We start from the raw sequence: 24,191 nt of genomic DNA, 5'->3' as shown, positions 1-24,191 counted from the left end.
CCCTGACCATCTATAGATATACAAGACCCAGTGGCGTTCATAGATATATATCTAACAAAATATATCTTTTTCCCTTAATCAGAAACATCAGTTCTTACTAACATTATATCTTTAATTTTTTTGCCTTCATATTACTAACGATTATCACGAACTATCACATGCTCCTCCATTCTAATTTCTTGATAGGATACGTAAAGCATCAAGGAATGTAGTTATGTAAGAGAGTTACCACCATGAAATAAATGTATCACTTCATTCACGTTTCCATAAATTAGGAAGAAAATGCAATTTTTTTTCCCAAAAAATTTGTCTTTTTTTTTTTCGGTCTTGTATAAACTAGCGAGCAGAAAGTAGTGAGGGTACGTCTACACAGCGTGAAATATTCATACACCTGAAACGTTTATGTGTCTGTTGAAACGTTTACGATGCAACTGTTGAAACGTTTACGATGCGAGTGTTGAATGTTTCATGACAAGTCTTGAAACGTTTATGCGTACTGAAACGTTTATGATGAGTGTTTGAACAGTGTATGATGCAAGTTTCGAAACGCGTGTGTTGAAACATATTTTGTGAATGTTGAAACGTTTCCTAGATGAACGATAGAGCGCTTATAATGAGTTTTAAAATGATCATGAGGTACGTTGAAACATCTCTGAAGTGAGATTTGAAACTAATCATGCTAATGTTGAAACTTTTATTTTGTGAATGTAGAAATTTTCATTAAGTCTTGAAACGTTTATGTTTTGAATGTTTGAAAGTCATGATTGTTAAAAACGTTTATGATGCGATTTTTGAAATATTTGTGTTTGAATGTTAAAACGTTTACTGTGAAAGTGTTCAAGCGTTTATTACGTGAATGTTGAAACGTTTATGTAAACGCTGAAACGTTTACTTTATGAATGTCGAAACGTTTCTCGATGAACGTTAAGTGACTAACCAGACTGGATACCAGGAGATCTCTCCTAGACCTACCTACCTACCATCACATTTGAGGAGGCAAATCCTTCTTGACCTCAGCAGGAACAAATGAAACATGGCCTCATTTGCATACAACCCCACTCTTACTCGTCATGCATAAAGTACTAACACCATCATGCATACCATAGGCTCCTGTGCAAATCTAGAGTTCCACGGACTATTCCATGGCCCACCTTGACCACATCATAATCCCTGGTTCATTCCTTGACAGCAACTGTTTGCTGATGATTCTATATATATAGTTCTACGTCTTTTTTTTTTTCCAAGATTATCAAGAACCTTCAGAAATTCTTCATTTTCTTATTTTTTTTCTGGTGCTCTGCGCGTTTGATATCATGATTCCCTCCTTTTCCTTCGCCTGTTCGATGAAAACACGCTTATCTCTTTTCCTTCATTGGTCCTGTGTGCCTTTCGCAGTACAAGAAAATTTCAATTACACCGCAAAATCCAGGACAATTCATTACCAGTAGGTGGGGAAAACTGAATAGAAATTCAGAACATGACAATACAAGTCGTTAAAACAAAGGACAATGATGTTCATTGTCTAGTAATTCAGCTCCGACTAACCCACAGCCCGGACCCACCCACCCACCCAGCGAGTCCATGTGGGTACTGACCATGGATTTCCATCTCTCGTATTATTTTAATGTTGGCTGAGAGAGAGAGAGAGAGAGAGAGAGAGAGAGAGAGAGAGAAAAGAACTGCATTTCATTGGACATTTTTGAGTCATAATGAGTCTGTTAACGAAAAAATTATAGCATTCAGAAATAATCATTCGTCAAATACTTTATTCTTTTGCACATTTTTAGTAGCAGAAGAATATTTTCTCATATATATATATATATATATATATATATATATATATATATATATATTCTACTAATTCAAACATATTTCAATCCACTCCAAGTCTATGATTTATATACGAGTTTCAACATTTGCTTTGCGCTACATCTTGTCCAATTCGGTGCATTCCTTATTTTCGTCTCAAGTGTATCACACTCACAGAACTCTTGACCGCCTATGGCAACTGCATCTGGGCTTAGACCTGCAAGGTCTCAGATGGCTCTTTAGAATTGTCGCCTTTGGTTAAGACACTGCGCACGTCACACCGCCTGCCATAGATAGCACATGCAGCCCCGCTCCTCTTTCACTGGGGAGGGTGAGGGTTTCTAGTCTTTCTCATCGTGTGACGCTCGCCTCTTGCTTGTAAGAGGTGGGAGTCGATTTCCTTTTCGTCTGAAACTATAGCTGCATGTGTTTCCCAAATTAGAAATCTATACGATTCTCGTTATGTATGGCTCATGGTGTTGTATTATGTCTGATAATGAGGTGTAGTGCATATGTTCATGATAATGATCATAAGAGTAATTACTATGACAGTGATGAATGCCGAATGATTATGACAATTGTATCAATAATGATCATGCGAGTCATTACAATGATAATACTGAAACAATGATATTATCAATCATACTTGTAACAAATACAGGAGATAAATAATAATGGGCTATGCCATTACTGATGAATATGAATATATTTAAGACAACTAATTTTTGCATTGAAAATAACATGTCAGGAAGTCTTCACCAAGCCTTCACCAAGCACAAAGTATATAGTTACCAGTATAAAAGAAACACCACTAAAGGAAAAAAAATAAAACTACTTGTTAACAACAAAGCAGGAGTTACTTAGTGGTACAATACAAACACCATCAGAAACTTCGACGATCATTTTGTCACCCATCCACCGACTGTGGCCGAACGCACATCACCCGCCTAGGAGGAAGATCCAATAGTCAAACCGTATCGGAATTTAGCGTAACATCCGTAGGGGGAGGGAGGAACACCCGTCCTCACACGGGATCTGTGAGGAGTTTAAGCCTTGCATATTAATGAGGGGAGGCGATTCCTTCAGTGGTTCTGCTCATTCAGGTCGGGGGGACAGGACCCTTGTCATGTATATTGTATACGTTCAGATTTCGGAATAGCAGATGACTACTGTGTCTAAGGAAAGGACTGGTATTTGGGCCTTAGAGATTCCCCCCCATTTATATATATATATATATATATATATATATATATATATATATATGTGTGTGTGTGTGTTGGAAATCCTTCCCATAGGTATTTTTCCAACTAATCAACAGAAAAGTTATTCTATTCATCGACTGTTTTCAAATATATATATATATATATATATATATATATATATATATATATATATATATATATATATATTTGTACTTTTTGGATATACCGCAAAACTTTTAGGAATTTCCTACTTTTTTATTACATATATTAGCATATTCTATTGTCCCATAACTAAACTTAATGACTTGGATGCATTCCCCCCCCCCCTCTCTCTCTCCCTCATCAAGGGTAAGATGACCATAAACGTTATGAGCGGATCTACTGACCTTTAATACACAGGTCAAAGGCTCGCACGGTATGACCTTGTCCTACGTCACAACCTGAGCGGGTTAGTTCACCCTGACAAAGCACAGCGTACACCGTGTATATACATACATTCATTTTCTATGTATGATAGATACTGATAATTTTCTTTATAAAATAATTGGTCATAACATCATTGCACCGTCGAAGGTTTTCGAAGAGTATCATCTGTATGATGACAGAGAAGTCTGATGTGTAGCCAGGGTGGTGGAAAGATCACACACTACAGTGTCCCCTGAAGTAGATAAACCGATTCGAAAGGTCTAAGTGATTAGGAAGGTACGATGATTGGAAAGACAGAGGGACTGGGAAGATGTAAAAAAGGAGGAGAGGTGATATGATGCAGGGGCTGTACAATGGAATCCGAGCGACAGCTGGGGGCGACACAATTGTAGCCGAGGGCGGCGTGGAGACAATGATTGCTCCGTCATGCAAATGGTAAATGCGGGGAAAAAACTCTGGAGGAATAGCGCATTAGTCACAGGAGAGGGAGGTGTATGGGAGACGGGTGTTCCCCTACACTATTGAAATCATTACCAGTGGCAGAGTAACGGATATGTAGAGAGGATGGGTATTTACCAGACACATGTGTGCGCTTGGGGTCGGATTTTTGCAACTGGATCAGAACAGGTGAAAAGATGCTGATAAAAACGGATGAATGCATGGGAGAAATAAACGGGAGATGGAACAGGGAATATGGAGGGTGATGAGCAAGGTTTATCCATAAGAGTTAGGAAATGTCGTCATCAGCCGAGCAGGGTCAATGTACGAGTGCTTTTGAGGTCGAACTTAAGCGTGGAATGAGTGTGTGATATACCGAGCAACATCCTAGTGATGTACAGGTGTGTGTATACTGCAGCGGTGTCTACATGTGACAGGACACTGAGGAATGCTGGGGAGGTCTAAGGGCCGAATGGATTGGTAGCCCACCGCTTCCTATTTTTGCTTGTTCTGCAGAAGTTTAATATCAAAGGTGGTAGGGTGATGCGATTGGGAAAAAAGAATGATAGAAACTATTCATGATAAACTTCTAATCGCAAATCTGTTCTATACTTCAGAACGTCTCTAACCTAACCCTAAGATAACCATACAGTAACACACACACACACACGACCACATGTACGAAAATACTCCCAGTGGTAAACTTAGAATCTGAACTTGTTCCAGGAAGTAAATTCTGGGTCCAGTGGTCACTTATACAGTATTCAAACTATCGATCAACCTGTTAATGGATCCAATAGCCCGTGAATTTTCGCGTCATTGACAGGTAATCGAAAGCTACCAATAGTATCCAGAATATATGTATATACACACACACACATTATATATATATATATATATATATATATATATATATATATATATATATATATATATATATATATTCACTGGAAACGTTGAATATTTCCACGAGAACTCCTGTGGTCAGCTAAGCACCTGAGGACGTTGGTAGACGTTGTCAACAGTACAGGAGACATGTTCAGAGGTGGGGAGGAAGTGTAGGTCAGACGTGTCTCCGTCAGCTGACCCACGGGGACGTGGAGGCCAAATCAGCATCGTACGGTCAGGCCAATCGTCCATAGTGGGAGGAAATGGGATTCCATTCCACGTCTCCTCTTCCGGCTCTTGGCTGAATATCTTTGCCGGAGGCTGGAAGCAACTGGAGATAAACATGAATAATCGAGGATCTATGTGTACACAAGAAATGGAAAACATTAAGCGTTGAAGAACGTAAAAGATATTACTGGATATAGGTGATTTCAAGGCATTTAGAACCAGAAAGATAAAGAACGGAGCAGTATGCTCGGCTCATGAATCATGTGGAATTTGAGTACTCTTAGAAAATACAATAATACGAGCCAAGGACGTCCAAAGACATGAAGACTTGCGTTTCCTTCACTACATGGCTATGCTGACGGCTCGAGCCTCGAGCTGCATCCTATAAAGAACTACTTCGAGGTGGAAAGCGCTCACTTACCACATACTTCAGTGCAGGACTTGATCAGTATCTTTGGTGACCACGCATCTCCTCGTCCACCTTGTACACTCTTCGAACCCCCAGATACTGTGGCTATCGAAGATTCAGCGAGGAGAATCGATCTCGTGTAGGCCAAGGCCTAAAATAGAACATAAGCAGGCAAAGGACCAAGTCAAGTACGACAATAATGTTTGTGATGGTGTTGTAGAGACGATTTGGGTATTGAAATAGAGTTCAGTATTCGACAAGGAGCTTGACACAGTGAAGAACATAAAGGGGAAACTATGGGATCATTGAACGAACTTAAAATTTTCAGATGGATGAATCATTATCGTTACTTTTATGTCATTATAATTAACTTTATCAGCATTATCATCACCATTATTTCAAGTAGATGGTTAAGTATTTTGCATTGATTTTGCAAATATGAAGATATAGTTTGAATACTTTACCAAATCATTATCTCTTATCATCTCCTATGAAAATTGAAATACGAAGCAGTTCAGACTCAGAGGACAAAACACATTACAAAATATAATGGTTATACCGACGGCAACTGATGATTACTATTTGTTAATTCCAGTTTCCAATAACGAGAGGAGAGATCATCTTCATCATTCCAGTCAGCGGTCCATCCAGACCTGAAAACCTTCGATCCAGTGTCCAATTTCGCCCCCTCCCCCCACCTCACCCTAGGCTTGGCTTTCGAGGGTTAGGAAGAGAGCCACCGGGTCATACGAGGCTTCTTATCATAATCTAGCCGGGTCAGGTAGTAAGAACCAATGATCTAAATCCACAGAAAATACAGGGAGGAAAAAATGTGACAAGTCTCATGTGAAATTATGGAGCAATTTTGTCAAGGTATGAATTTTTGATAGATTATTTCCCTTACAAGTGGACGAGCATCCTATCTAAACAAATACATATACGGGGAAAATTTGCATACTAAAGAGGCAAGTCCTTTGCAATATGCTTATCAAGTCAAAACGAAAAACTTCAATCATTTCTTCGAATGATACTAGAGTTCCTTGTATAGTTGACGTGTGTCAAAATTCTTGAAACAGTGTCATTTATCTGTTAAGCAATATAATATGATATACACATTCTTTATGGGACGCCCGATTCAGAAATAACCATCCAGAGTTTTGAAACGATGCGACATAGAACTAAACGATGTGGCACAGAACTGTTTTCGGAATACAGTGTCGAATGTGTGTATGTAAAGCCTTCATGATTAAACATGCCAGGTGTAGAGATATTTTGAATTGGTCATGCAATACAAGGATAATTCAGCATACACGCGCGTACACACACACATATTATATATATATATATATATATATATATATATATATATATATATATATTTGCCATTTCACGCGTTAGCGAGGTAGCGCTAAGAACAGAGGACTGAGCCGAGAGGACATATCCTCACTTGGCCCCGTTCTCTGTTTCTTCTTTTGGAAAATTAAAAAACGGGAGGGGAAGATTTCCAGCTCCCCGCTCCCTCCCCTTTTAGTCGCCTTCTACGTGGGAAGAATTCTCTATCCCCAGGTATATATATATATATATATATATATATAATCAGGATTGCGTCATTGGTTGTTGCCATTTCATCAACTCATAAAAGCATTTTCTAAATACTGGTTAAGTAATTTAGCTTTAAGCCTGAAAAAATTCTCTCTCTCTCTCTCTCTCTCTCTCTCTCTCTCTCTCTCTCTCTCTCTCTCTCTCATGGATTTACGTGAAAGTGTTCAAAATGTATGGAGGTATTTCACATAATAATGTAATAGCAGTTAATATGTAACGAACGGGAATCATTTCCAAATATTTTAGGTTTGATGAAAAATATGAGATTCTCTGTCTCGACAAAGCCATTTGTGTCTGTGGAAATACATGGACTGAGATTGATCTTCAACTTTATACTACTAAAATTAATGATGATACCATGAATTACAACAATGATAGTAATGATAATACTCGCAATGATACTACTATCAATACTAACTAACATACAGCAATTACTTAGCCAAGTCACACGTGGAAATAAAAATACCATCAAAGTTTTTTTTTTTTTTCTAACATCCCCACAGCTCTTTTGCCTCAGGTGATAAATACTGTGGTAAACGACTTTCCACGATTGGTGTAGTCTGTCCTGGAATATTTACCTTTTATTAACTAGTTTTGTACAAGTTGGGATAACAATGCAATTCCACGACACCCTCCCCCCCTCTTTTTTTTTCTTAAGTATGTGTCTTTACATCTTAGTTCTAATCTCTCTCTCTCGTTCTTATAAACTTTGAAAAGATGTATGTATACGAGAAATTTCACTCATTGCGACGAGATCTCAGCATTTTCGACTTTTTTTTTTACTATCCTTTCAGGTCAGAATTGTCACCAATTTGCTTCTCGACGATTTCCAATTAGATGTGCTCATATAAGCCTCCGAATTCAAGAGTGAGATTGTGCGTTTCGGCGTCTCAGAATTAACTTGAATAATCTCATGATGAAGAAGGTGGTTATATGATGAGTGCCTTAACCCTTCCTGTCTATGAGGCTACGTATCAAATAACCAAACAAGAAACTCATCTTAAATCTTTTCGTAGCTTGAAATATGAATATCTCAAGAGTGAATGTCTGGTTTTATTCCCTAATGGTATCCTTAATACAGATGCTCATCTGTTCCATCCTGACGCTAAAGTCAGACTCTTAAAACTATCGGACTGGAATTATGATGAAAAATAAAGATATACCGAATCGTAAGGATAATGAAAAGACCTTTATATATACATTCAGACCATTACTTTTACCGGCAATCAATATATTTAAAGGTATAATGTACGAACATATAAATTCTATTAGGAATCTTTTGAACTACATTTCCCCATGATACGAAAATAATGGAACAAGTTTAGTCTTGGCAAAACTTGCGTTAAAAAAATATATGATTCTGCATATGAACGTATTCGCTGTGCGAGTTCGTCGTCTTTGTATGAATTCCATTCCTTGCAATGACATACTAGACTCCATTATACATACAAATGTATATAATTCCTCTGGCCAATAAGACACTGTCGAGGGCGAAAGTAACCCGATTGCGTGGCATTAGCGAAATATTCATCAGCACAACGTCACCGGAGCCAGAAGGTCGATCAAACCACAGGTTGTGGCAGTCCTTGCATGGACTAATATTCTCACGTAAAACAGAGTTGCAGGCGCTGAGTTTGGTGAACACTCCTGGCGAATGCATGTGCCAGGCTCACATCATAGCGAATATCACACAAGCAACGCTTCGAGCGAACATTCGTGCCCTCGCACATCACCGAGATCGTTTTTCTTCTTTACTTATGAGCAAACACCTACAGCAAACATATGTACCAGCGAACACAAGTTTTTATAGATGATAGAGTTACAGTTTATCAGCGTCCAAAATTAACGACATACGTCGCCACTGGGCAGTTTGGACGACGGCTTATCTACTCCTCCATGTATGCGATTTAGCAACGCATGAAATCAGAAGTTTAGGCCGACTTTAATTGTATACAATACGGCCGATAATTGTGGATTCATATCTAAGCAGGCTTGTACATTATTCAAGCGAACTGAGCCACCATCAATGTTTCAGCGTTATGGATAATTAATTTGATTAATATTACGGTCCTACGACCTCTTTTTTAAGTCTTCTGTAGCTTAAAGGTTGTTCTTCGATCAGCAGTGGGGAAATAATGGACTCCTTTGGAGAGTGAAGTTCCTCATCGAGACTGTACAACTCCTCGTGACCTGAAAGTGTTTTGACCAAGACGAAGGTGACTTTCACTCGCGGTGTAACCACAGCCGGGTGGAGGTCAGAGGTCAGAGCTGAGTATGTTCAAAAGATGTAATGGTTCCTGCAAATAATGTGAGAATATGGGGCATGGGTTGTGGATGTACGGAGGAGGATGGATGTGTTGGAAGAGAAATGTTTCAAGACGGTGTGGTGGTAATTTGATCGAGCGAGTGAGAGAGGGGTGGAAGAGAGGCGTGGTAGTAGGGAGAGTGTGGTTGAGGGAGATGAGAGTGTGCTGAGGTGGAGTAGACATGTGGAGGGGATGGGTGGGAAGGGGTTAGCGAGGAGGATATGCGTGTCAAAAACTAAGGGGGGGAAGGACCGATTTGGAGATGGAGTTTGGGGGTTTTGGGTGATTGGAAAGAGGACATGCAGGAGGATGAGCGGCGAGCGCGGGATGGAGTGAAATGACGTGCTATCAGTGGACTGAACCAGGTCATGTGAAACGTCCGGACTGAAGCATATCAAGATCTGTGGGGCCTGGATGTGGATAAGGGAGCTACATTTTCGATGCATTAGACACGGTAGAACTGATGTGAGCGAACGATGCTGCCTGCCTTCGACTATTCCTGACGCTACCTCGCCATCGTAGGAAATAATAAAGTATATATATAATGCATACATCCATACATATGTATATACATAATACGTAAGCGTCTACGTACGTGCGAACATACATTTTAATTATTTACGAACAGGATTATTTTTACATACAACATAAACACCCAGGGAAGCATTCCTGTCGCTGTGCGAGAGAAAGTTTGATAATAAGGGACTAGGAAGGGCAGTGTACGGGCAAAGTTCAGGTATATAGTGATAAACAAGTCCAGTGGTTTTTTATCTAGAGTGTGTTGGCGAGAGTGGTGAGGAGGCGTTCGCCCTGTCCCTTTAATGGGTGCGTTGAGTGGGTGGGTGAGGGAGGAAGATAATGACTGGGATAAGTTGGGTTGAGTGTCGTTACTCAAGGCGATTATACATGACGTCCAGCTGAAGTGGTTGTAGCTTATACAACCGCGAAAAAAAAAAAAAAATGAGTAGGTGTGGGAAGCTACTTTCATACCCGTGTAGGAGGACTTGTTCTTTCTCCCGTCTCTTAATGCTCTTCTAGTGTGTGTGTGTGTGTGTGTGTGTGTGTCATACACGGTATCTAGTGTGTAGCCGAACAAGTGCCTTGCCTGCTGATTGCTTGACTGCATAACGCTCTTGGGGTTTCTCTACAAGGCCAAGTGCAGCCAGAGAGGTTTGCTTGCGTGGATGATTATGTATGTTTACTGGGAATATGGAGGAAAGATTACTACATATGTATTATACCGAGTGTCAGAAGAGGCTGGAAATCCTCTCCTCCTGTACCATCACCTTTTAGAAATGGGATCAAAAGGAGCCAAGCGAGGATTCTTTTTTTTTTTTTCTAGGGCTCGGTCGTTTACTCCTGATGCTACCTCGATAAGGAAGGAAAAATGTAATTAGGTTGTTAAAGTCGTTATAAGTGACTATGAAGATAAGTGTGTATTGTAACAACCCCGAGGACCATGATTCGGTGACGTTCGCTCTTGTATATGTGACGTTATGGGTTCGGTTTCCCACTGTTCGAAGCTTCGTAGGTGTCGCTATCTGTCAGGCTGCCCTCAGTACGAAGCTTCGCAAGTTGTTTTTGGTCAAGTCTCCCACTGTTCGAAGCCTTGTTAGTTTTCGGTCAAGCTTCCCTCTGTTCGAAGCCTCGGTCAAGCTCCCAGTGTCCGAAGCTCCATATTTCTTCTCTGGTAATAGAATTACTTTCACATATTTGATGTCTGAACTGGACATCAGTAGGGGCTCACTTCAAGGCCATGGCCTATTCCAACTTAAGACAGTCTCTGAGCCGAGGTCACATCCGGTTATGACATGAACCAACTGAATCAAGCGACCCGTTTCTGATCCAGGCACTCTCTGCGGGATTTCGAACGCCCCGTACCTCAGTTTCCTAGCACTCGATCTCCCAAAATCGACGTGTTATGGCCACAAGACCAACATGTTCGTATCCTAGCCACAACTGCAGAGGGCGTCGTTCACGGCCACTAGTACAAGAGAGAACATTAGCGTCATTAGAATGTTGCATGGGAGGTTATGCATCGTTTCCCTTCTAGCCGCCTGCACGACATATCAGCGAATGAAATTCCATTCGTTTTCCGTATGAGCAAGAAAAAGAGTTCCCTCCATTTTTCTAATTGGAACATCAAGTTCTCCACAAAGCTGACCTCTACCCTAAAGGTTCTCTTGTTCGTGGCAGGTTCGTAATATCTTTTGTAAATAAGACCAGACGTGTAGCCATGAAACACCACAGTACGAGTGTATTCTCCTCGCAGCATAAATCATAAGAACAATGAAAGGGATTATTGACCCATTTTCGACCATGGAGTGCGGTGAAGGGACCAATCGAGAGTTATTTTTGCAGTTTGAAAATTGTCTCTCTTGATTCATCTATGATATATATATATATATATATATATATATATATATATATATATATATATAATCCCTGGGGATAGTGGATTAAGAATACTTCCCACGTATTCCCTGCGTGTCGTAGAAGGCGACTAAAAGGGGAGGGAGCGGGAGGCTGGAAATCCTCTCATTTTTTTATTTTTTTTTCCCAAAAGAAGGAACAAAGGGGGGCCAGGTGAGGATATTCCACAAAGGCCCAGTCCTCTGTTCTTAACGCTACCTCGCTAACGCGGGAAATAGCGAATAGTTTAAAAGAAAAGATATATGTATGTATGTATGTATATATATATATATATATATATATATATATATATGTGTGTGTGTGTGTACATATATATCGTGTACATCATCCAGCATAGATTGATACATTTGGAATTAGCACCAGATATAATCATACATTAACTGAATTACGACACTTGACCATGGAACTTATAATGGAGGGATCTGTTCAGCTTACTCTTTATTGAGATATGACCAGGACCTGCAGGCTGTATTCCCAGGGCCAGTATGAATAGGACCTGCAGGTTATGGACTCAAGACAAGCATAACTAGGCCGAGCAGATCATAGCTCAGGGGTAGTGTGACTAGACCAGCAGGTTGTGGTCACCCTAATGCTAATGTAACTAGTACCTGTAGGCTATCTGGCCCAGAGGTTAGTGAGACTAGGACCTGCAGGTTGTGGCCCCAAGGCTAGAGCAACTAGGACCTGCAGGTTTGTGGTAGGTAACTCATTTATCTGAATTGGACACAGACTGCCGATAATGTTTCATCACCTTTAAGTCTCTCTCGCTCTTTTTTTTTTTTTTCCCTTCCTACCATCGTTGGAGCTTCGGTTTACTGAATCACACGGATTTCTGAAGAGGAAAATGTCTAATTATTTCCGCAAATGACCTCATGAATCTAATAACTACGTACTTTCTATAAATGGCTTGAATTAGCACAGACCCGAATGATGTATTGCGTCACCCAAAACCACGAAAGACACCTTAAGAAACAGACTCGAAATTTTAGAGGCATACGAGATTAATGATATAATCGAGCAATTTTTTTGAGGGGGTTAGGCGAAAACGAATACCCTCTCCCCGCCCCACTCCTGTATGTGATAGAGGGTAGAGCTAACAGTGGACGCAAATTCACCTCTCATGTATTATCACTGTTTAAAAGTATAAACAAAGAGGAGGAGAAAGAGGATTATTTCTCTTGGAAGGTTGAGTTTCTGATGTTAACTCACCGAGGCTAGAAAAGCGGCCACGCATCTTACATATATATATATATATATATATATATATATATATATATATATATATATATATATATATATAAATCATAGCTAAACTAAGATAGCTGAACTACATTCTCAAATAACTTACATATAGTAATTGGCACCACAATATATATATATTATATATATATTATATATATATATATATATATATATATATATATATATCAATTTTTTCCGCATTTTCAAGTCTGAGGTTGTAAACATTGTGGTTGTTTTCGGCAGAGTTGGTAGTGCTGGTAAACACCATTATGATCCACGGGAGATGGACGGGGCGGGCTCACGCATGATGGCTCCTGGATTACGCAGCACTTCCGCTCGGTTTTTTTTATCTCCTTTTTTTTTTCCTCTTCCTTTTTCGACTGAAATCGCATCGGAGTACTGTATTCCTCTCGTCTCTCGAGTTACGACATATTAACCTGTGGTTATATACAGTTTTGTATCTTTTTTTATAATCCTCCATGTGGATTACTGATCATTAAGAGTGTGTCTGGATATTTTCTTTCACTCGTCTGTTTCCTAACGATACAACAGCCAGTAATTATATGCAGCTGTATGATGCTCAAATACATCTGTGCATTACTGCACATTGTCAAAAATTGTATCATGATATTTCTTTCATCTATTTCCACTTTACGTTTCCATGCCTCACGTAATGCAATGATAGAATAATGTACGATTGTCTATCATTCGTGTGTTAATTCACGAAGCATCAGCCAGTTATTGTTTCATATTGTTGTGGGGTAAGGCGGGTGTTGTGAGGGGATTGGTATACGCCATTAAGTTTCAGATGTGTAAAAACAAATGATTTGTAAATACCACAGTAACCCCTAACTTATCTCTCAAGGGCATTACATCATCCTGTGAGAATTGTATGTGATAATGACAAAAAAAAACGGAGAAATATTCCAAGCGTCCGACAGACGGGAATCGATATTCTACTGAATATTCACGTATATTGGCTGGCAAGGTAGAGGATATTGACAGTAACGATACCCCCTTTTTAACCGGATGACCATCATTTATTATATAGAACACTGCTCAGAGACACTGAATATTTGATGTGTATTGACGTAGCGCCACCTATCTTACATTGCAAATAGGTTGGCGTCATGAAATACGAGAAAATGAATAACAATTTACAACTCTTGAATGTATAACAAGGTCCTTCGGAAGGTTGATATCACAAATGCCTAGACAGAAGGCAGACAGACCCACTCCTCCCTTATTCTGCCACCAACACACGCTGTCTGTACCGACACAGACAGCGTCTGATATAGTCCTTAAACCACACAGACAGCACCAGAAGAGGCTTTATATACCCATTATGTCACTAAAAGACACACAGACAAGCATGAGAACAGACAGAAGTCTCATGAAGTATGCCATATTCGACACTGTAAACGTCAGAACAGACACTAACATAGGCAGAGAGCATCACCTCAAACACCATGAACAGCATATCCTTTCTCACAATCCCGTCAACAGACATCACATTAAGGTAGCGTATCTTAATGCAAAAAAAAAAAAGAATCCACGCAGAGGACGAAAACAGATAAGTGTCAAGCATCAATTCTGAAGCTTACACATTGTCTATATATAACCAGTGTGAGTGTGTGTACACCCATTATGCAGTCAGCTCGCGTCCCGTCCCTCAAAACACACTACTTTATGTATCGATTCACACATCAAACTCATCCTGTTTGCACCCTCAAAAATCACTGGGACTCTGATATAAGGCGTTCGATGTACCATGGATATATGATGCGGCTAAAACATAATGCCAGGAAAAGTGGTATGGTACGCCTGAAATGGGATATGGTGCATGTACCTTTACCTAGCCAAAACAGCAAACTTTTACAGGTAAAATATTTCTGCCTCCAACTTTTCTATCGTGGATATTCTACAATACCCTTGCAGATGGCAAGGTAATAGTTTACCCTGCTTAAGTATACGTAGATGGATCCAATATCGATTGAATATCGTCAGCTTTGAGCTCTCACAGGCGAAGGTGCGATTCGGGAGAACCAGAACTGCCAAAATGAAATTATGTTTGATCTGCGAAGAGACAATTGTTGTCGATGGTTGGCCAGTAGTGCTGCTGCTCCTGCTGCACCAGTACGATGCAAGATGACGGCGATGTCCCCAGCAGAGTGCCAGGGTGTCACAGGTAGGGGTGCAGGATGTAGCAAGTAGCGTGCAAGAGGTTAGTCAAGAGGTGTTCGCGGAAAAATGATACGAAAGTCTGATTTTGGATATTATTTCAACACCTCCGTCGGACCTTACACCCATCTGACATCCTCCCAGCCAATCAAGTTGAAAAAATAAAATAGTTATATCTTCTTTGTTTAATGCAGGGGTTAACGAGGTACTGCCCTCGTTGATAATGGACCAGAAGTGGTTAGATCTAGCCTTGAACTCTCGCAGTTTGATGGCTTCTCCTTGTACCGGATCGAGTGACCTTAAGGGATTCGAGTTCGGAGGACCGAGTGCGTCTAAATAGCTGTCTGTTCAGTCTGTCTGTACCACACCGTGTTCGTCTGTTCCTTACTGTGTGTTGTCTGTACCTCACCGTGTTCGTCTGTTCCTTACTGTGTGTTGTCTGTACCTCACCGTGTTCGTCTCTTCCTCACTGCGTTTGTACAGGATGTGAGCGATTAGAACAACCCTGTTCCATGTATCCTTCACAGACATCCTTCGACCACAGTCACTCCCAGAATGATGTTCATTTGTCTCGCGGCGTCGTGTTTGTTGTGCTCACGACTGAGCTTGTTCGTTACGATTCAGATGATCCACATTGTTGACCAACCAACTCACGCAGCGAAACTGTTTCGACTCGTTCTCCTCCTCACATCCAGCCGTTAGAATTCTATTAAGAGACATTGAGTACTTCTTAAAAGTTCGATGTACGATTATCATCATTTTGGTATAATTTGATATAATTTGTTATGTTTCGATTCCGGACTTCGCTTCTGCGTTTCGTTTGCTCCTCTAAAGTCACTAGGTTCCACAGGTCACCTTGCTACCGAAGTGCAGGAAAGCAGCGCCAGGAGGCACAGCTACCAAACGCTACACCACGGACGAAGTTTTAGCAAATGCGCAGCAAAACATAGCCATTACCGTCCAGCCATAAACTTGATGCTCTGTCGTTGACGACCTCGGCACGAACGGGAATATAGTGTGGTCAGTCATGTGGACGACGCCTGATCAATGGGCAAAAGAAAGAAGAAATGGGAGTAGCAGTGACGCGCCACAGGCTTTTCTTTTCCCATTGGGTGAGGGTGACCATGGGCGTGCCTTAGGGGTTTGTCTTAGGCCCACTGTTATTTTTCATTTATATAATTTTTCGCTAGGAAAATTAAAGTTACATTTGGCGATTTAACGAAATGAAAAAATATATGTATGAAGCGCTTTCGTATAATCATACGATTATAGATAAAGACAACCACAATAGATGTATCTATATGCACTCGCTTCTTACAGTACTCTTTACACACAAATATATATATATATATATATATATATATATATATATATATATATATATATATATATATAATGCTCAGGCCACCTATGCAACTAATCGACTAACTCCGGGAGAAGGATGAACAGCTTGGGGAACTGCAGTCTAACAGTTTCTCCGAGGCCAATATTCGAACCCATGTGGGCGAGACTCTGGGTAGAAAGTTTGCAGATGATGCCAAGGTGTAGAGTGTGTTGGAGGATAGATGAAGGCTGCAGTGGTAGATAGGTGGAAAGTGCTGGGATGAAAACCATGAACCTTATGGGTGAAAGAGACCACAGTTTTTATTTTTTTCCCCACTCTCTAGTTTGCAGTTGTTCAACTTTTCCCTTCATAAATTTTTACCTCGCAGACGAGGGTGAAAAAAAAAAAACTTTGACCACTACCTGTATTGCTCACTGAAGTACGAGTTCATCAAAAAGAGAAACTGCAGCCCAGTGTAGCAACGAAGAAGAAATCTAATCGAGAGGGACAACATCTGAAATAAGCCTTGAAGGCAACACACTCTGGCTGGACTCGTCCATAATAGATAGATTTCCCATATTTTCGAAGACTTAATTCGTTCGGTTAGCATGATGGAATATCCAAGAAAGATGTGACAAGCAAGAGGTTGAATTAGGGATCTGTTGAAAACAAGACATCTTCAAAGAGTATCACAAAATCGAGACTATCTTTTAAGGAGAAATCCAGGAAAAAAAGTCCGATTTTGAAAATATAGATGATCATCACACGTCCATTAGAGAAATCTGGGGTGTCATTAAATACAGGAGGAGATAGAGAAAACAAATGGGAGGAGGAGGAAGAAGAATGTAATCGTCTATCTTGTAACCTTGATGAAATCTACGCCTGGTGAAGCAAACATGGTTCTTCAACGGTGAGTCTGTCCGTAAAAGTATCACGAGAAAAAGTGTGCGAGATAAACCATTTTTTTTAACGTTGTTGGTCTTTAGTTTTCTATCTTCAGCCGTTTTTTTTTTTTTAAGACATCTGGAATCAGCGAGGTTATCAGCTGATACTTAGAACACTCACATCACCGATTTTTCTGCGTTCATGCTATATATTTTACTTGTATCCATTTATTTTTCATGATCGCCTTTCCCCGAGTCAGCAAGTTAGCACCAGGAAACAGAAGAATGGCCCATCCACTCATATACACATACGCACCCATACACGCACATATACATAACATGTCCGCATATACATACACTGTCATATACATATACACACACGTGCAAATTCATACTTGCTTGTCTTCATCCATCCCCTGCGCCACCTCACCCCCACAGGATTCAGCACTGCTATCCCATGCTTCAGCGAGGTGGCGCCAAGAACAGACTAAAAGCTGTATCTAACATCCACATATTGCCTATAAGATGTATACAATAACGAAAAGAATCATGAATTTACAGCGACAGGTCTCTATTCATTAATACAACTTTTAGTGTTATTTGAGAGTTTTCGACATTTACAGCATATATTTCACGCATTAATATGATCCAAAATCCACTAAAAGGATAAGACATTCTTGAGTTACTTATAGAAGAGAGTAACGAAGGAAACACGATAAACGCCGTCGCTAACATAAGCTTAACTTGTATAGAGGAAAGACTCTCAGACTTTGCAATCCTTGGGTAGTATACAGAAACAAAAGACGGTCACTTGTAAATGCTGTTCACCAACCACTCCTGCCAGACCTTTATTGACCTTTAAGGGATTGTGTTGTCGGATAACAAGAGGTTTGTAGTGATCGTAATGAAGGCAATAACTTTACTCCGAAGTGCAAGTTGGTGGATCCACAAACAAACCGAAGCTTGAATAAATCAGACGCTCCACCAATATGACAAGGAATAAGAATGCAAAATCCTGTATATATATAGGTATAGGAGTTGTTCGAAGATATTTAAACTTCACTAACATACAGCGTGGCTCTGAAAACACAGCTACGAAATAACTTATGCCGACCTGCATACTCTATTGGCTCCATGAAGGAAGCAGCGATACTCCGAGATATGCAAAGGTGGTGGCTTCAGCCAGTGTCCTGGACAACGACGGGTTATTCTTACCCATCTCGTAAGACATATATAAATTCCACGCCTTATTTAGATTTCCTCTGAAACACGATTGGATGCTAAAATACCTCATTTTTTTTTCATTCATTTATACCTTCATTTCTCTTCCGTCGCCTTTGTGGAGAAGCGTTATGAACAAAGCTTTACCGTGAAGACTACTTTATGAAATTATATTAAAGAGTTTATCGGATTGTGATATATCTTTGGCACAACACTGTGGACGGATGAATGGTCTCGGGTCAAACTTTTTTTTTCCTATGGATACTTTACTTCAACCATATTTCTTCCTTTATTCATGATTTAGTAAAGAGTTATTGGTAGTTTTGGAGGCAAGTACGGTTGCTCTCTGAACGGCAGTAAACAATCGTAGAATTTCGCATATCAAAAATAGAGAAAAAAAATGGAGTCTTAACAGAGTCAAGATTATCCTGTTAAGAAATAAAGACGAACTTCAATGGGGAGTATTTTTTTTTTTTAAGCGATCCTTGAGAATCATTTCCTCAACGAAGTACGATCACAACTGGTCACCGATGTGAACAAAACCAGATACTTCAGGAAAAGGAAAGTGGTTGGGACTCTGGGGAGCGACCTCCTCAAGAATAGAAAGACATTTCAAATGGTCATTACACAACGCTGTAGGATGACCCTGTTAAGTGCCAAGGAAAAGGCAGCAGAGATTAGAAAAATGAGGAACATCGCTCTGTCAGGCGTTGTTCTTTAATACCCGGCTAATCAGACGCCCGCGTCTGCCGCCCACCTGATCGCTTTCAAAGAAGCCAGTCTGAATATCTTCCTATATTCCCATTGGTCGGAGGTGGGACCACCTTCCCTAACGATCTTTCCAGCGGAGAGCACTACGCGAAAGCCCCGCCTCAGTGATATATTTCTTCGTATGTAGCCTTTCCTTCCTTCAATATTACGTAAAAAAAAGATCGCAGCTTACAGAGCAGAAAAATAGTATCAATGCAGAATAAAACAGAGTAGATACGTAATTCACAAGGTACATCGCTGGAAAACGGAGTGCAGGAGACATTATATATATATATATATATATATATATATATATATATATATATATATATATACACAATTTGCAACGTGCAGGATACGAAAAACAGGAGGAGGGGTAAACACATCAGTAATGTCAAAAAGCAAGTGGGAAAATAAATCATTCCCAGCATGCATGGCAGCGATGCAGTACCAGCGGGTGGCATGCAGCCAAACCCTGGGTGATGATAAACACGTGACGGGGAGAGCACGAGATAGCACACGACCCCCTCAGGGTTGGTCTTCCCATGACGCCGGCTGGATCTACCCTGGGAGCCTCTCAGCGCTAAAGGCCCCGTTCGACCCCCGTGGCTGCGCTGTGCCGATAAGCCAAATGATCCGTCTTGGTGGCCGTCAAAGGACTGTTGTCCCTTGCTCCCAGGAGGACACTGCCATTGTCCATGGTACGCAGGTCTTAAGAACGGGACGTCTCGATCCATAAGACTCGTTATACTTGTGTCTTTTACATTAGAATAAACGTCTAATTGAGCAATTTAGTAGTATGAACGAGTCAATACCCATCCAGAGCTTTGGGAAAAAGGTATGATCTGCGCCTTCTTTGACATTTCAGTTTAGTGGATCCATCCATACGCTTCTCAGGCAGCGAGTTTTGTCCAATTGAACGATTCCCGACAGGCTTCAACACCTCGTCATGATCCAGGGTTGGACGAAGGCTGAATATGTACGAGGGCAGAGTGCACACACACACACGACGGGGGATTAACTGCGACTCAATACACCAGGCGGTCTTGTTCGCTCATGTTACTACCCTTGAAGTTATGGGTTTTCCAATTCTTTTCACTCGTCACCAAATATGTAAATTCATACATAGAAATATTCTAGTGCTGTCGGACTCCGCCTACCTGGGGTAAGACCACGAGTGAACAGGTTACCTTAGGCGAGGGCGTTTCATCATCTGTTGACGAAGATGAAGTCTTATCAAAGAACTCACTACAAAAGTTCATCATTTCCCTGGTTGAGCACGTAGCGCAACTTTGGAGGAACAGAAGTACCCTCAAAAGGGGGTCTTGTTATAACACTGGGACCCTTTCAAGAACAGGGTCCTGGGGCAATTATGACTAATAGATATTCAGAACCAGTTCTCATAACAATGGAGGACGAAGCTCATCCCAAAACGAAAGTAAAAAAAAAAAAAAAGTTTTTTCCGTGCGTTAGATACATTCATTAACAGTCCTCGATTCCCACAAAAAAGTACAGTTTATCATCGTTTGTGAAGAAAAAAGTTTTCCGTGGGAAATATAATTGCTGTGCAGGATATTGTAATCTCCCTCACTCAATGCTATCATGCTAGATGGGAGTGACCTTGCAACCACACATAGTTTCCCACATCCACTACACAACATTCACTAGTTACTTCTTCCTGTAAGCGAAGTGCTAACTCCTGTTCCTGCCGCTACCTCGCTGACGCGGTAAACTGCGAACAAGTATGAAAGGAAGGTATATACACGTATACGTGTGTTGTGTGTAAACACCTTTGAGGAGGCTTTGATATCGACAGTTGAAGCGAGTACTTCACACCCACATGATGACGGGCCAAGACGATAAACAGTTCCTAAAGTTGATTAATGAGGTCGACGTTAATAACAGGGCAAAATACAGCATTCCAGAACGAATCCGCTGAATTACTCAAAGACAATTATCTTAGCTTGTCTGAAATCGTGAGAATCTCCGGTGTATTGTAGCCACGCAGGCAAATGCGATGACCAAACAAAACCTTCGTGGTGACTAACGAGTCGTTATACATCCTTCCCATCGAAGATGTACAGCAGTTCTGCCTCAGAATGAGCACCGCAGTGCCTCTCGCTCGTACAAGCCTTCCAGCTCACGTGAAAGGAAGCGATGGAAATCTCCCCAAGTCTTCTGGATTATTAAACCGGGAATTAGTCCATATTTTTCGAGAGGAAATACGAAAATAAAAATTCTCTCTCTCTCTCTCTCTCTATATATATATATATATATATCTGACCTTACTGAAATGTATACATTTCAGAATTAATATCTTCTGAGGATCGTCATCCTCAGTTTCTTGCCAGCAAAGAGATAAGACAGTGTCTCCCCCCACTATCTTCGTCCTCCCACACTGATATCACCAAACAGGCGCCCGGAAAAACATTTGGAGAGTTCATCGCAGGGCAGAAGTTGTGGGGGGTTGTGGGAGACGGGTCGGGGTTGGGGGGTTGTTGGACTCTGCTATGACGCAGATAAGTCTCATTAAGACTAAAAGCAATACCAGATGCCTCATCAAAGGTTGAAAGGGAAGATGGTTGAAGGTTGGCCTCTTTGACTCTCTTTACCTGGCAGAATATGAAGTTTCTTTTTTTTTCCTCATCAAACTCATTTACTGATGTGTTTATGGAAGGACCCTTCTCTTTTTTCCCCTCCTTCCTCAATTACGGTTTTACTTATACATGCATAATTCATATATATTGTATATATATATACACACACACACACACACACACACACCACAACACATTTAATCCATAGTTGGTTATACTAGACACTAATTACCTTAATTATCTTTAACCTTAACATACCACCCTCTCTAGGTTTCATTTGACCATTTCAAACCGACCCTCAGATAACCACCATTCTCCATATCACTTACGTGGTTCCTTCCTTTTTTTTCCCTCATCATATTCTCAGTCCTAATTACCTTTTACCTGGCTTTCATCGTTTCCCACAAATCGACAGTTTATCCACCATGTAATTGAGCAGGATTCTCTCTCTCTCTCTCTCTGGTCCCCCTCCTCCCCCTACTGTGGCGAGCAGGTGGGTTGCAGAAAGACTCGAAGGAGGATAAGCAAAATCAGCTTGGGTGAAGGGAGAGACGCAAGGTGGAGGAAGAGGAACCGAGGCAGGAGGAAGAATATACGAACAAAGAAAGAAATAGGAGGAAGGGACAAGGAGGGGAGAGAGAGGGGAGTCTGTACGTTAAGGACAGACCTGCAGAGGAGGATTAAAAGGAAAAAAATAAGAATAGAGAAGAGGCAGAAAGGGAAGCAGAAAGATGCTGTTGGAAGGGGTTTGGAAAGGCGATGAAACAAAGAAAAACCAACCAACTTGCTTACAAGTACATATGATACAGCCTAAATGGCAGGGCTACAAAAAGAAAATAACGAGGGAGATAGAGAGAGAAAATGGGAGATAGAGATTAACGAAGAAACGAGAGGAACAAAAGAAAAACAAGAGGAGGGAACCTGATGATGGCGCACCAGCTCCACCACCCATCTATCGCGACCACCATCTCTGGGCGAGTAATTGGAAACGTATTGGCGACTCTCTCTCTCTCTCTCTCTCCTTCCCAGTCCACAAATTACGAGTTCTGGGCAAGTTTTTTTTTTCTTTTTTTCCTCCTCCTTCCCATGTTGGAGATTTCCAAGCTGGGGATGATTAGGAGCTGTGGTCTTTGAAAAGATCATCACAGAGGACGACTCCACTTTTAGAAGGTTTCATGCAGTTAATTCGAGTCCAGAAGATTGACAGAACTTTATATATATATATATATATATATATATATATATATATATATATATATATATATATATAACGTTCTGTCAATAGAGGCGTTTCCTGGATACCCTTGTTCGGGGCAACACCACGTCATCTTTGGCAAGGCTGTGTCACTGAGATACAGTCTCGACAAGGAACTTTTCACTCGAAAGGAGCCTACATTTCCCTGCGAAGTAGTGTAGCGTTGGGGTAAGTAGCCTTGAGAAATGTCATGGGTAAAACCTGGTCTCATAGAAGATTGGTCCTGAGGCAATTATGAATACAAACACACACACATATATATATATATATATATATATATATATATATATATATATATATATATATATATATATATATATATATATATATATATATATGTGTGTGTGTGTGTGTTCCTCTGTCTCTCGGTGTAAGTGTGCGACTATGGTTAAGCACCAGGCCAAACCCACTAACATGAGCAGGTAGCTGTTAAAAGCCAACAATTGTTGCGATTTCCAGGCTGCACGCTGCTCGGTCTGCCCTTTGCTATTCCACCTTCCTGGAAAATTAGTTTGGTCGTCCCTGGTGATGCGAGAAGAGGAGGACGGGGGCTGACTGAAACCACTGGAAACAGTTGCTGGAAGGTTCATACTCTGTTGATCTGACCTTCGGTACCTCTCTCTCTCTCTCTCTCAGAAAGCAAAGTCAAGAGAGTTTCTTCAGAATCAGCATATATTTTAGATGTCCTCTTTCCCATCCACGGTCATAGGTAACCACACGATTTGCCCCCGACTGTGTGTGATAGCCTGCGAGATCTCCGTGTAGAGTTATTAACTCTACTATTGGCTGGTGCAGATACATACTTAAGAACCTGTGTTTCCTTGGCAGTCAAGTCCGTGGAGAGTCAAGCCGCTTGTACGTATGTGCTGAATGGTGGCGCTCATAGTCTAAGGGTTGGGTCTTTTAAAGGTGGCAATAAATTAGCTTTTTTCATCGTCACGAGTTATTCTTTAAAGATAATGCAAATTATTTTCACAGAGTATGTTGAAGACGTAG

The 24,191-nt window shown here is 40.7% G+C and overlaps 1 long non-coding RNA gene across 4 annotated transcripts in view; it reads right to left on the bottom strand.

Annotated features, from left to right (window-relative positions):
• Positions 1-1,857: 1,857 nt before the first annotated feature.
• The window catches only part of LOC139749021 (uncharacterized), a 36,367-nt gene continuing 14,033 nt past the window's right edge, over positions 1,858-24,191 (bottom strand). Inside the window, exons 2-4 of one of the 4 annotated variants that reach the window (XR_011712870.1) lie at positions 5,413-5,551; positions 4,872-5,094; positions 1,858-2,223 (exon numbers count right to left, since the gene is read on the bottom strand). This is a non-coding gene — a long non-coding RNA (uncharacterized lncRNA). Of the gene's footprint in view, positions 2,230-2,375; positions 2,845-4,871; positions 5,095-5,412; positions 5,552-24,191 lie in introns of those variants that run through there. The other 3 variants (XR_011712867.1, XR_011712868.1, XR_011712869.1) reach the window with 3 other exon arrangements.

Source organism: Panulirus ornatus, chromosome 6 (assembly GCF_036320965.1).
Source record: "Panulirus ornatus isolate Po-2019 chromosome 6, ASM3632096v1, whole genome shotgun sequence".
NCBI lineage: Eukaryota > Metazoa > Arthropoda > Malacostraca > Decapoda > Palinuridae > Panulirus > Panulirus ornatus.
Note: the sequence above shows the minus strand (reverse complement) of the source record. Positions and strands in the feature narration are given on the sequence as shown.